General features: G+C 36.6%; 1 protein-coding gene across 1 annotated transcript in view; it reads left to right on the top strand.

Moving 5' to 3' along the window:
- Positions 1-14629, top strand: part of ngfb (nerve growth factor b (beta polypeptide)) — a 122749-nt gene extending 108120 nt beyond the window's left edge. Inside the window, exon 2 of the transcript XR_014874043.1 lies at positions 13558-14629. The gene's annotated coding sequence lies outside the window, so the exon portion shown is untranslated. The remainder of the gene's footprint in view (positions 1-13557) is intronic.
- The last annotated feature ends 253 nt before the right edge of the window (positions 14630-14882 follow it).

The following is a 14882-nucleotide window of genomic DNA, read 5'->3' as shown; positions in this document are numbered from 1 at the left end:
TAAATTTAAATTCATTACACATCTGATGCCATCAAACAATAAGATGAATCTCACTCAATCTCATCAATTTTCTTAAAGTCAAAACTTCACCTTAATTTATAATGAACCATTTAGATTTAGTCAGCCCTAAAAAAGCTTTGTTAGCCCAATAACTTAGCACAGAGGTTTCTGAAGGCTGGTGTTAGATGTGTTAGTGCTACAGAGGAAATGTATTTATGATGAGTAAAAATCACTAAAAAAGATTCTCAAATGCAGAAAAACACCTGGGAAAAACATTATCTCTGAAACAACCAAGTATTACCAGTGGCACTGCCTGTGAGCTGCTGAAATAGAGAATCTAAGAAAAAAACCCACTAACTGCTAAAAATCAAATTTCTCCTCTTCCAAGAGCCTGACTAGGCTTTTAAAACTAAAATGAGCTATGCAGTATGTAAGATATGTCCATTAAACATTAGCCTGTAAATTGTATGGACAAAAAACAGCTGCTGTTTATTCAACTCCAGAAATACAGATTTGGGTGTATATTTATTCTGTCTTTGAAAATGATTTGAGACAGGAAAGCTAAATACTCCTTAATATTTGCAGCTATAAATTTGAAATGTTTAAACCCCGTAAAAAAAATATGGACTGAAGACAAATACTTATTAATGGCAGCTTGATTTTCAGGGAAGGGACTCATCTGGATAATGGAAAGGGGCATCAGTAGTCGGGTCCTCTTGCAGATCTTGCAAATGCAAATGTTGCAGCTGACTTATCAGACTAGCCAATATTTTTCACATCTTCTGTTTTCTATTTTTAATGAACCTACACAAACTGTAGCCCTGTTTCCATTTTAGCTGACAACAATGGTAACTGGCATCCCCTTCAGCTTGTGTAACCCAGATGCACTTCTGAAAAACCCTGGCTGTAAAACCTTAATGAGTTACTGTTGGTGTACCAGCTTCAAGCAGTCTGGTCATTCTCTTATAAGACCTCTGAACAGCCACTCAATGGAATTTTGAAGTTTTGAGGTGTGGACCATTCTCTTTAAACTGTAGGGATGAATGTGCGGGAAAATTTCAGTACATCACTGGTTTCTGAAATATTCAGACCAGCCTACCTGGTACCAATACCGATGTGACTTTTAAAGTCTTTTCAATCACCTTTCTTCCACATTTTGATGCTAATTTGTACTTCAGCAGGTCATCTTGACCAGATCTTCCTGTCCAAATGCACTGAGATACTGCCATGTGGTTGGCTGACTGTACACAGTGTTTGTGTTAATGAGTGGTAGAACAGCTATGCCTAACAAAATCAACATAGTCCAGTCAAGTCAATTTTATTTATGTAACACTTAAAGCAACAGGTAACCTAAAGTACTTTCCAGGCACACCAGATTTGCTACCCAGGTCTCCAAGATCCCAATTACAAAACATGGAACTCCCATAAATAGTCGACATTATAAAATAATGACTGAAAAAGAAGTCAGAAAATAAGAAAAGAAAAAAAAACCCACACAATTGAGTCCTAACAATGTCATTTAAAAGAGAAATAGAAAATAGTTACAGAGAGCTTAACCAAACCATGAGCAAACTCAGATGTGACTAAAAGTATTTGATAATAGGTAGTTGTTTAGAGTTGATTTAAAATTGTCAGTTGCTGAACAGGTTCTTATATAGGAAGGCAGAATATTCTAGAGTGTAGGGACAACAGCAGTATAACCTGGTTGCATTCATTTTTAGGTGAGAAGGGGGCACAGAGAGAAATTGTTGGAATGAGGACCTCAAAAGCAAAATACAGAGTTAAAATATCTGTAAAATACTATAGAGCTAAACCACAAAGGGCTAAACCCCCCCACAAATAATTAAAGTTTCAAATCTATTAAAAACTTCATAAGTAGCCAGTATAGCTGAGTTAAGACAGGAGTGATGTGCTGTTTTTTTTGAACAATTCCAGTCCAGCAACTGCATTTTGAGTCATCTGCAATTGAGAAAGTGGAACTGGGCCATCCTATGAAAAGGGAGCAATACAAGCATGGATAACGTCTAAATCCTTTAGTGACAAATCTGGCTTTAATAGCAATGGCTTTGCAACATTCTTGATTTGATTGTTAAGAGTTAACCCCTAATGCCTCATGTATTATATTTGATGTGAGTTTTTTTATCGTCAGTGTGTTGCACAAAACATTTTTAAGCAATAAATTGCAAAGAAATGCTGGCTTTGAAAAATATGATAGAAAATAAAACTCATATGTAAAATCCTATTTTATTTATGTATTTTGTTCAAAGGCTCTATAACAACTCCATTTACAAAAAATAATAATAAAATAATATTTCTGCCAATTATTTCATTCATTCAGCTCAGGCTTTAATGGGTTATAAGGAATTATACATAAAGACCTCAAGAGTTTTAACTGCAGTTTGAGAGTATCCTAATAAAGGAAGTACCCCAGTGAGGATGTTTGTAGAGGCTAGGGGCGCAAATAAAACAAGTTCAGTTTTGCTTTAGTCATTGGTTTAATCATTTAGTAGAAGGGATTTTTTTTGCTTTTTTTTCATCTAGAATTTCAGCTTATTCAAACAGTCAAAGAGGATCCCTGTTAAGCTTTTGAATCAGTAACAGACTTAAGGTGACTTGGTTATGGCCTGTTTTCTTACATGTCAAAACGAGTCTAACCCATTAGCTTAACCCATTAGGCAATCGAGAGGAGTTTTATAGAAAAATGTTTCTGCAGTGACTGCAGATCCTTGCCCAATATGTTGTCTGTTATCTGAGGAAACTGAAGATCACTGAAGAATATTTAAACATTTTCTAACAACTTGAAACTTGTTCTCAGTACACAGAAAAAAAACTGCATGTAGGCAATCTCCTGTTCCATGACTTAGTTTTAGCACCAAAGGCACTTCAATTAAAAGGTCATGCCCTGCTGGGTGGAGATGTCAGTGCTGATGCAAAGCTTGCATTCTGTCGTGCAATTGCAGTTCCAGTGAGCCCAGTGCCATCAGTACAAGTGGCTACTTGCCTTGTCATTGCTATAAGGAAAGTGTATCTCTGACTTATAACAGCTAAGGTTTTATTAAAGGATAACTGAAAGAGCATAATAATGGTAATGTTCTGCAGTAGCACACATAAATATGTGTTTTAGAGTAGAACGAGCAGCACAGTATGTGTAATAATTTTTTATAGCATTAACAGTTACAGTCTTTGTGACTACATTGCAGCATTAAATGGATGGAATAGTTGTGGTAATATATCATTATAGTATATAGTAATATTTGTTCAACTACGTTAAACTGTGATGTTAACCTGAGTAAAAACTTTCTCCTGACTGTAAGTGAATGTACGTATACGGCTAACATGTAACGATCTGTCTCCCTCCTGTGGTCACTGATGCCTCGTCTGTGCTGCATTGCACCAGGTCAAAATACTTGGTCATACAAGGATTTGTCACCTGTCCCATTGCTGTGTCTGCTGCTGGAAAACTGACTTAAGAAACGAATATTTACATCCCCATGCTGCTGACCTTTGGCTTTTCTTTTCATATTTTTCAAACGATGGGCTCAGGAACAGATTAACCTTTGAGTATAGTGTTTTAACAAACCTTTTCTGCAGTCATTCAAGAACCAACTACATTAAATGACATGTAAAACTAATACAGTTAGAAGAAAAACTGACTCATACAAGTAGACACTGTCACATTAGTATTATCTGCAGGCAGAAAGCCAAGCTCATAACAACCCTCCATGTTATGAGTGTTGGCTCCCTGCAAGATGTCAAAATAAAGAATAGTTGCTGGAAGTTATTATGCTCACTGAACTCCTTTTATACTAAAAAAGTAATAAGCAGCATTCAAAGTGTTGGATAAGCTTAAGAAAATGAATCAATAAATGGATGGATGAGTATTTTAGTTTTTTTTTTTTTTAAAGAAAACGTTTTATCCTTGCACTCTCTTCTATGGTCTTATTTAAACATTCTTGGCTTGCTTGTCAACCAGATCTCACCTGATTTCATTTAAAATTTAACGTCTGTAAACTCTGCTCTTGAGAATTTGACTTCTGTGTTGAAGTTGTGTTGTGTGTAGTTGGCTAGCTGCTGCTGGAAGGCTGTGCTGCTAGGCAAAACGAGTCCAATGGCCAATCAAAAAAGCATAATATGCAAATATGTAGATTCATATTGTAGAGTCAGTAAGTTGGTGTAATGTTTGAGGCACATGATGGATGTGTATTACATCACCTCAGCTGCTGAGTAATTTAAGAAAGTCTTTTAAGCTATGGGTGCTTATTGCAACTTTAAATTTTATAGCGCACACAGTTGTTAGCTTGGCTATCAGCAATCTGACATTTACAAAAAAAAACAATTCTAACTAAACAATCAGCTGTAATAAAAGTACCTACACAACAGGAAGCTGGTTGATATTTTATGTATCACCTGTGCCAATCATTAAAATACCAAAAGTATTCCACCCCTTCTTCTGCATATAGCATGTAATGGATTTGCAGGCAGCTGTGAGCAAAAAAGAAAGAAAAAAAACACAAGAGGTTTAGTGCTAATAACAAAGGTAATAATTATTAACTTACATTAACCTACCTCAGCTTATTAGTAGGTTGATCAGTTTAATGTTACTGGGTAAGGGGCTGAACATGAAGTTGCTCTTCCTGGCAGACAGGTGCCCTAAATGACAGCTTGTGTGTAAATATGTAGATGCTAAAGACATTAAAACAGAGCTTTTACCATTTATATTTCTATAGCTCAGATAGTCAATTAGCATCATTTCATAGCGCCATTATCATTTAACCACATACAGTGTGACATTTTCACTTTGTTCTATAATTTAAAAATTGTGTTAAAAAGTGCTCAAATAATTCTTCATCATAGCCCTAAATTGGCTCTCATCTGCAGTGCAATTTGCTACAGTTTGACAAGTCATTTAATTTTGACCAAAATTGGTTCCTATGGATGAATATACAGAATATTGAGTTGTTTGTTTTCCCTTTATGAATTCATCTGTATCATCCCTGCCTAGAGCAAAAAAAATAATCATAAGATGAGCTACACAAATGCAGATATATTTTACCTTTCCTTAGTCACAACATGTATTCATCTAATTTCTAACCGTTTTATATATTAATACTTGAAAGAAAAGCACAATTTTCATCATGGATGCATACGATGAAGCATTATTGCTGCATCTGACTAATGCAGACACTGTGACGATGGTGAAAGGATGGTGAAAGTGGCGATGTTGGCACGTGTGGGCGTTGTCATAGAGACATCTCATTAAGCCAGACAGACGCAGACAAAGCCAGTGGAGGTGCGACAGATTTTTTAGGACAAGTGATTTAGTCTGTAAGGTGGTTATTGCAAAAGCAAGTGTAGCCTGAATTGGATATTGATCCTTTCAGGGTAACAACGTGGAGCAGGTAGTAACTGCTGAACTGAGCCTCATTTCACCGAAAGTGAACGTGTGGACAACCTTGGTGAAATTCTCACAGTTGTTTGAGTGCTCAGACTTGCAGCAAGCTGGCAGATGTTGAACAGATGCATACTGAGTGAAACTTAAAGAAAGTCTGCACGTTAATACTTGAAAAATCAATACTAAATGATCTATTGAAGAGAACAGAAATACCCAAAGGTGCAGTTTGTCAAAAAAGAGGTACTACTCTGTGAAAAATACTCATAGAGAAATTAGTAATCTAAGAAAAGTAATGTCCATATGACAAGTGCAAGCATATTTATGTTTCTGTTTTGTAAATGAAAAAAATAAAGTAATTATAAAGTTATATCTCATAATACTGCAGTTTTCCAAATAAACTGATCCATTGTACAGTGTATAGTAAATCTTGAAGTATTGCTATAATTAGTGTATAAAAAATACCTACTTTTTGAGGCAACTGTGATTTTTTTCCTTTGACCATCAAGTTCTATTCAGTCCATTCTTTTCTTCAATTGAGGAATTGCGGATATATAAACTGACCATTGAGAGGAGATGAGAAGGTATTAAAATACTTATTTTACATAGCAAAAAATGTAGTGTCTCCAGCCACAGCTGTTGCTCAGCCTCCTAGGACTTAAGGTCTCAAAGTTACAAAAACTGCCTTTTATTTCAAGACCAAAATAAAAGTGACACAAAATGCTCAAAAACTAGAATTAATGAATTGTTGGGATTTTTTCTTGTCAAATGACATGATTATGATGAATGCTCTTAATTAAAACTTGTCTACTTAGTGAATGATTGATGAATTCATTATATCAGGTATTTATTTTATTAACAATTTAGAATCAAACCTTTGTGAACACCTGACTTGTGAGAAGCAAAAATGAAAATACATTGACCAAAACCACAGAGAAAGAAAGACCTCTCAGTGATTTATGTATGAACGCTGGGCCCATGGTGTCAGTTCATTTTTTGTCAAGCAAAATGGAGCAATCAGCTGTATCAAAGGATGTGCTAAGATCAAGAGGGATTAAAATAGAACAATCCTCAACACTGGCAGCCAGTAGATCATTAGTGAGCTTATGGGTAGCTGTTTTTGTGCTGTGAAGAGCTTTTAAGTCAGATTGATTAAAAGGAATTCTGCTGTTATTCTTTAAAGCAGAGAACTTAATGGAAAAAAGTATTTTTCCATAAGTGATGATACAAGATGAAGGATTTGAATTGTTATGACGTAGACGGGAGGTTAAATGATAATGCACGCTATTCAAAATAACATCTCTTTGCATATGATAGAAAAAAGTAAGATGTTAACAGAATGCATTTTATGTGTTGCAGAAATGCAAAAGATTAAAGTGACAGGGCTTTGTGTATATTGGCAGTGTTTTTTTTATAACATTTAAATGGGCATTCACCACTTCTTTTTTGATTTAAATTTGACAAATGTGAGACAAAGGATATGAAAAAGCTAGATTATATAGGAAATAAATCAGAGAAAAGAGAAGAAATAAACATATTATGTAAAAAGTTGATGTGACGTGATCGATTTGAATGAATGAAATAGCTGCTGCATATGAACAGATGATAAGAAACGCATTTCTTATAACAAATATTTTGGCTGAATACCACAAAACCTAAATAAACATGCACACCTATACAGTATATACTTCTTTTCACAAGCACTGTAAGTAATTTATTATGAATGAGTGTAGGAAGAAAGAAGTAACAGTGTAAGATATTTATGAACCCAAGCTATCACAAACGTAAGGAGCAGTCAGCCTGAGTGAAATGAAATGATGGACAGTACAAAAAAATAGAGATAAGACATCTATATTCTAACATTCAAATGGATATCACCACATAAAAAAAAGACTAACAGGATTGTTGACATTTGCCCAGAATAAGGTTTGAAAAGCTTTTTGCTTGTGATCTATGCTTCAACAGTACTTCAGGTTAAACAGCATTATTAACTTATCCAACCAAGCCCTTGAAACAAACGCCATGCTCATTTCTACAGTACAGTACAGCTAACAACATCTGTACTATTATATCAAGAAGATTCGGCCACGTAGTTCATCATGACCTTTATCATTCATGTCATATCATCAATTTATCATTTATGTATTTGCATATGAATCAGTGCAACAACACGACTGGTTTACATATTTCATGATCTGACTGCTGATTGTTTTTTTGGGGGGAAACTGTTAGGTTTTGTATTGTTGATTGTCATTTATGCTTAGAAATAGCTACTTATATATGCTTAGAGTTTTATAATTAGTTGTAGATTGGTAGAGGTTTGATCCTTAATAGTCTGCAAACTTTGTGTGCATTCCAGAGCACTCTGGGAGCATGGGAGAGGTCGTACCTTCTCTTATTGTTTTATGGTAGGATAAACGTATCTATATCTGTTTTAGTCTAAGTGCCTTTTGTTTAGATGAACTGCTGGACTTCCAGACCCCCCCACACACACAAAGGCAAGGTACTCTTTGTTTGTATGTAGACGTCGTATGTTAATGAACCTATGCATATTCATGTAACCTCAATAAAAGAGCAGTGTTACGGGGGAGCGGACAAGAGCAACTGGGGTCAAGCGAAGGAACGGCGTTTGTCCGGTTCTCTCCCATACACGAGAAACATGAAGAACTTTGCCTACTTCGTGTCTTGCTTGCTGTGTAATTATATTGTCTTCAACGTTCCAGCGAATAGGTTCAAGCTACAAACCTATCATTAATAACCATCATCTTTGTAATTATGGAATTCTACGGACTTCTTTGAGGAGAGATTGATTGCGATGTCTCCATATGACTACTCACTTAATGCCTTGTAGTCTGGTGAATGCTGTAAGAATGAATAGTATATTAAGTGGAATGTGAACTGAAAATGATAACAAGAATACTGGAATTTATTGCATTGTGATCATTTATGTTATTTATGTTAAGTTTATGATAAGCAATCAGGAAATAAGAAATCACTGCCTACTGACCAATCAGCTCTTTGGAAGATCATGTCATCAATCCAGATAGATTCCTCACATCTTTGTCCAGAAATACAAATAGCCTTATTCCACCCCCCCCCCCCACCCCCAAACCCCCTGTTTTACAAGCCTTAATACATGATTGTCAAACAGGCCACCTGTTTATGTTTCTTATATCATTTGGAAGTATAGTCTGTGTTTGGAATTACATTTTTATCATTATTCTTTCTCTCACACCGTTAATACAACTGAGGCTGAGAAAACAAAACAAAAGCAAAACAAGACTTGTAAAGTCTTATGCACACATAAACATTAATTTATCTTTCATATCTGTCTTAATATTAGATCTGTATCCAGCTAGCATTTCCTTAGTGGCTTTGAATATGGTAGGGCTTTTCCAGGCTTACTTAAGAATATGTGTGTGTGAGTGCTTTTATTACTATACTGCTGTACAGCACATCTCCCCTCACATGCAATCACGTTCTAATGCTGGTGTTGCTTTCTGCCTGCATTATTTATTTATCTCATATTCATATTTTTCTCATAATATAATTTTATCTTCCTTTGTAAAATCAGCTGTTCTGCTCAATAGACCTTGGTTGGTTGATTGGTCAGACAACAACCCTTTCATGTCAGATTGTGGAACCCTGGGTTAACTTATTGAGTTGATAACCAGTTTTGTGCAGCTTGTGTGACCGCTTAGCCTGACTGATGTTGCTAGTGAAAGTAGTGAGTAAGTGAAGTTGGATAGCAGAAGGATATCCTGGGTTTGTTGGGCTCAGATGGCATTGCCTGCAGTAAGAAGTCATCGCCAAAACAAAGACATGATAAATTGGACACAGGTAGCACCACACAGGTGAGTCACAGGTGGACATCGAATCATAACGAAGGAAAAACTAACAAGAAGGAAGCAAAACAGACAACAGTGTAAGCAGGCCAAGAATTCCAAAATAAAACAAACACGAAATTATAAGGTAACCAATGTACGGACACCAACCATTGTCTTATAAAACAAGCTGTGGCTTTGGAGAATCGCTTTCAGATTAGACCCTTGTGCCATTCTGCTTTTCATGTAATGCAGTATTATCTGTATTAAGGCACACCATGCTGCACAAGTGCTGGAAAACTCTCCCCACTGTTTTCTGAGCTAATGGTCAGTTATTGTACACCCCATGCCATCACAGTTTAAAAATACTGACACTGCCAGTGTGAAAGACTGACTACAACCACAAAATTTGTGTTCCAAAATGCCTGAAATAAAAGTAACAGTCAGCCTATTACTTATTGAAACAAATTCCTAAATATGAGTATAATAAAAAACTAATACAACGTCCCCCCACCCCTCCCCAACTAACTAACAACTATCACAATTTCACAGCATTTAGTTGTTTCTTTGTTGTTCTTTTTAATTCTAAATTGAGAATCCTAGAAGCACAGAAGGTCTGTCAATGAGAGCTTTCATGGCCCGTCACGCAAGACTTTCTGAGGAGACCTGTGTGACTGAGATACAACACAATCCAGCCAACTACAGCTCCTTGGCTCTAGTAAGTTTATAAGACATGTTGCCAACAGACAGTGATTGATGATAGCATCTGATGCAATTTACTCCTTGTCCAGGGTTGTTGGTTCACATTCTGTGGTTGATGGTGAAAGCACAGGTTCCAAAGAAAATCTCCCATGAATCTGTCAGCTAGAATATAACTCTGGGCTTAAAAAGCAAAGACTGTGGATGGGATTTCTGTTTATCTGCAAATACAGATGGAAATATGTTTTAGGATGTGTGCTGTGTAAATGACAAATGGAAACTTTAAATAATTATACTGTCTGATTGGAAAAGAAAACTAAGCTTAATATTTGGTTTTAAAAAAAATGCAAGAATAATATTGCTTTAGAGAAAGTCTATTAATGAACTGTTTTTCAGACAGAAGGCACTCACAGAAGGGGAAGAATTTGGATTTCAATGCAATCACTGTTGCTGGTTCTCCATTGAAAAGACTGGGTGTTATTTAGGAAATTGATGAAATCTGAAAAATTACCATGTTGTCTAGATTTATTTATTCTTAATTGGTCCTTGCAATTAGGCATTGCTACAGAAAATACATAGTAAATGTTTAGATTGGTTTCAGGTTGTTTTCCAGTTCTTGGCAGTGTGCGCACCTCTTTATTCATCTCAAATGAACCATGATGACTTATTTTTTAAATCTAGTAACCACATAGACACTTTCATTACCATGATTGCCATTCTGCAGTTACCAGGCAAGCAGCAGATGTGCAAATGAAGTACTTCACCTTCATGATCCCACATCTGGCCTTTTTTTTTTTTGGACTTTTCTCTGCAGAACTCCTGCTCTGACAATTGCATCTGACCAGCACTTACATAAAATGCCAAACTGTTGCACTCCTTTTTGATGTTCTTGTAAATGAAATGCCAAAACTAAGCAACCCAGCTACCTTCGAAGCAAATGTGTTTAATTTTATGGGTCACATTTAATACTCCATATTTTAAGTTGATTAAAATGTGATTAACAAACAAAATATAATTAATATAAATAAAGAAAATTTTATTCTGGCAAAGGATCAGGAAAATGTAAATGATATTTGTCAACTGTAAGACCCAGTTGTCAATTTAAAGTTAAATTATGTTAACCTTTGTACTTGGATTTTAGCAACAGACGCATGGAAATTTAGAAGCTGGATATAGATGGTGACACTGAGAAGAAATGACTTATCAGCCATCCATGACTATTGTATAAAATATGATTTTGACAGGACTCAGACAACTTGTTTAAATGATGTGAGTAAGCATCTGGATAGAAACCATGCAGGCACAGGGAGAGCATGTAAACTTACCATAGACAGGCTGAAGCTTGGTTATGTAGCAGTGAGGCAAGAGTGCTAACCACATCCATGCTGCCTTGTATTATATATTACAGAACTGTGATGGTTATTATTGACATAAAATAAGTATTTAAGTATAAAAACACTTTTGTTTTGTTTTTTATTTTATTCCGTATTGTTCGGCTTCAAAAGTCATCCATGCATTGGAAGACATGCTCCCCCATCCATATAAGGTGGCTCTATTGACACATATTTTAGTGAACAGCAGTATTTAACTATAGGGTGGCTTCATATTTAGAATGAGGGCGGTGCCAATTTTATCATCTAGCTTTTGGTAATAAAGCAAATAAGTAATTAAATAACTAATTCCTCTAAAACAGAGGTGGGCAATTAATTTTCCCAAGGGGCCAAATGAGAAACTAGGAGCGTTATAGATGGGGGGGAAATTAATTGGCCACCTCTGCTCTAAAACAAACAAATTGCTTCTGATGAAAAATCAATTAATAATCAGAAGACATATATTGTTAATCCTATATGGGCAACACTTTGGATGAGGTGTTAGCAATCTTATTTACGATAACTCGCAATATTAATTTGCCCCTTATTGAAGATTGCCGTTGATATAAATGCAAGAGGTGGTAATTGGCTGAAAAAGAAAGAAGTGGTATATCAAGTAAGTGCTTCTTATTATACTGTTCACATGCTGATATAAATATAGCTAAAGGTAGAAGTTTTTTTTAAACAATAGAACCTGGGAGAGTCTAAAAATGTGTGAGTAATTCTTGAATTAAATACTAAAATGGCACAGAGGTAACTGTGTGTGCGTGGAATTCTCTTCTTCTTAAATGCCACTTACTTTGGGTGCATTAATTTAATGTCGGTCCTAGTTTCTGAAAATGAGAATGAATTACACTGACCTCCTCCTAAGTGAATTAACATGGGTGATTGTGGATGTAATTGCTAATTAGCATGACTCACTGATTTTACAGTCTCGCAGGTGGATCATTTTCAGTCTCAGGGGGTTTTAAAAGTGAGGAAACCTCATGAACAAAGACATTAGATTAATACCAAATTTTCCTAAATGTGAGCAGCCAGCCCTCCTCTCTTTTGGGAGCTGAAATGAAAAGTACCTCATGATGTAGCACTGTGCGCATACCTATAAGTATTCCTACACCAGACAGACACAAAGAATCCATCCTTATCACAAAAGGTTAACGGAATAATTTTTCTTTCAAAATTACAGCCTGCAGACATATTTCTCATAATATGTAGTAGCACACATCACCTCGATGACAGTCAAATACTTCATGGACAATATCATGGGAGACACAAACAATTGCCTTGCCCCTTGACCTTGTGATCTCATAAAAAAGCCAAAAGCCAAAAGCTTCACTGCTCTCACTGTCACTACACATGAAGGGTTGAAATAGGTGAGCACTTCTGTTTACTTAAATCAAAATCCAATACAATGCCCTGGCAGTTTCCCTCCTGTTTTCTTTTTTTCTTCCCCAGCACTCAGCCATGGCATGTCTCAAACAGATGCCCTTGACTTTCATTAGGTTATTAGCCTTTCAGGAGGTGAGCTATGATTCAGAACTGGGTATGGAGTCCCTGGAGGCTGCACCGCAACGCTGCCAGATGACTCAAAAAAGAGAATACAGGATATGTAACAAGAAAAAGAAGGAAGAGTGGATGAGAGGAGAGCAGGTAGGGCAGGTGTTTCTGACAAATGGAAAACAACAGATATTTAAAAAGTCTCAGTATCACTGCCTGAATGCATAAAGCCAACAACTATTGTTCGCAGAGAAAAGGAAAAAAGTGTTATTTTGTCTGGATAGATATTACTATTACACATCACCAACTGAAAATCATTCTTCTACCTGAGCTGCAGTCTGATTTCTAACGCAGCAAAGAGCTTGTTGATTTAACCATGAGGTTTAGCTCGCCTTTGCCAAGTCTACATCTCAGCTTATCCTTCTTTGATAGGCACACAACTCTCACAAGGGTCAGATGCCATTATAATAAGCTGTGCTCTCCAACAGATACAACAAAATCAAAATATGTCTAATTAATCCACCCAACTTATTAAATACAGGGTTGTGCTGTAACTAGAACCTAACATTAGCCATCAGAAGGCAAGATGTGGGGTACTCCCTTGAAATGTCTGTCGTAGGGCTCACACACAGAGGCAAAACCATTGAGTCATTCACACCAATTTAATTTTATAAGAAAACCTAATGAACTTGTCTTTGGACAGTAAGAGGAAACCTTTGGAGGCTCCATGCAAGTGCAGGACAGTACACCACAGTCGCCTGTTTTTTGTTAACAGGAGTGGTACCTAGGGCTGGGCGATATGACCCAAAATTCATATCTCGATATTTTTTACCTGGACGGCGATATAAGATATATATCTCGATTTTTTTTTTAAGCCATAAAGTAAGAACAAAAAGAGAGTTCTTAGTCAAAGCTGTGTCCCAGATGTGACACGGGCACTTTTATTAACATAGAGCATAGATGTACATAAAATTTACTCAAAAATAAATTATGAGCATTTATTAAATAATCATGCTCCATAAATAAAAGAAAACAATGTTGTTTTTGTGCATAACAAAAAGCTCACAATTGTGCAGTCAAAATGTAAACTAAAAGATGCTGAGCATAGTAACAAAGACAGATTTCACAGCTGCTCTGTTCCCAACTTCTACTGTGTGACTGACAGCATTGAGTTTGAAATCCTCTTCGTAACCACGTCTCTTAACAGGTGCCATTTATGGTCCTTATACACAGTAGGGTAATATTACGTTGAAGCACAGTACGTATCACTCCGCGAGGCTCCTCGGTAGCCGTAATGCTCCGACAATCCATCAACAGCACCGTAGCTTACCAAAGTTGTACTAAAACATTTTTTGACAGATTGCTGAGCGCCGTGTACCACATAAAATTGCTTCGCGGCCATCAAGCACAACCAGAATTCATACATAAGGCTCGCTGTCAACTTTTGAGAAAATGAAAGGATTTTAGGCTGTGCAGCGCCTCTGGGCTGCATGGCGTTAGCCTGGTTAGCTCGTTAGCGTGGTTAGCTAGCTAACACGTTGACGGCGTACAGCCCCACGCACGGGGCGATGCGCAGTAACTCGTTAACGGAGATTTGCCGTGTCCATCTTGTCGCTTCCTGCGGGTGAAGCGATGGGGGAGGAGGGGGAGTTGTGTTCAGTGAAGGAGGGGCGAGGCCCAGTAATGTTGCGTAAAGACAAAAGTGGACGAAAGAGAGGCAAACTTGCGGCTCCACAAGTATAGTTATAATGTAACATAGACTATATCGATATAAAGGATATTGTCACATCTTATATCTCGTATAAAAATATATCGATATTTTTTAAAAACTCGATATATCGCCCAGCTCTACCTAGTGTGGTCTACTGGAGTTGTGCTTCCTCCCTATCAGTCGAACCATTGTCCTCTGACCTTCATCATCAGCACAGAACCGACAATCATGCTATAATTTAAAAGTCACTGAAATTATTTTTCTTTCCCATTCTGAAAAAGCTAGATTGACAGGTATACACATAGTCTTACAAAAAGTGCCAACAGATGCCACAATGCTACATGCACATGAAAAACAACTTTGCCAGTTCTCATACAACATAGACGAGAAGT

Source organism: Neolamprologus multifasciatus, chromosome 5 (genome assembly GCF_963576455.1).
Source record: "Neolamprologus multifasciatus chromosome 5, fNeoMul1.2, whole genome shotgun sequence".
Lineage (NCBI taxonomy): Eukaryota > Metazoa > Chordata > Actinopteri > Cichliformes > Cichlidae > Neolamprologus > Neolamprologus multifasciatus.
Note: the sequence above shows the minus strand (reverse complement) of the source record. Positions and strands in the feature narration are given on the sequence as shown.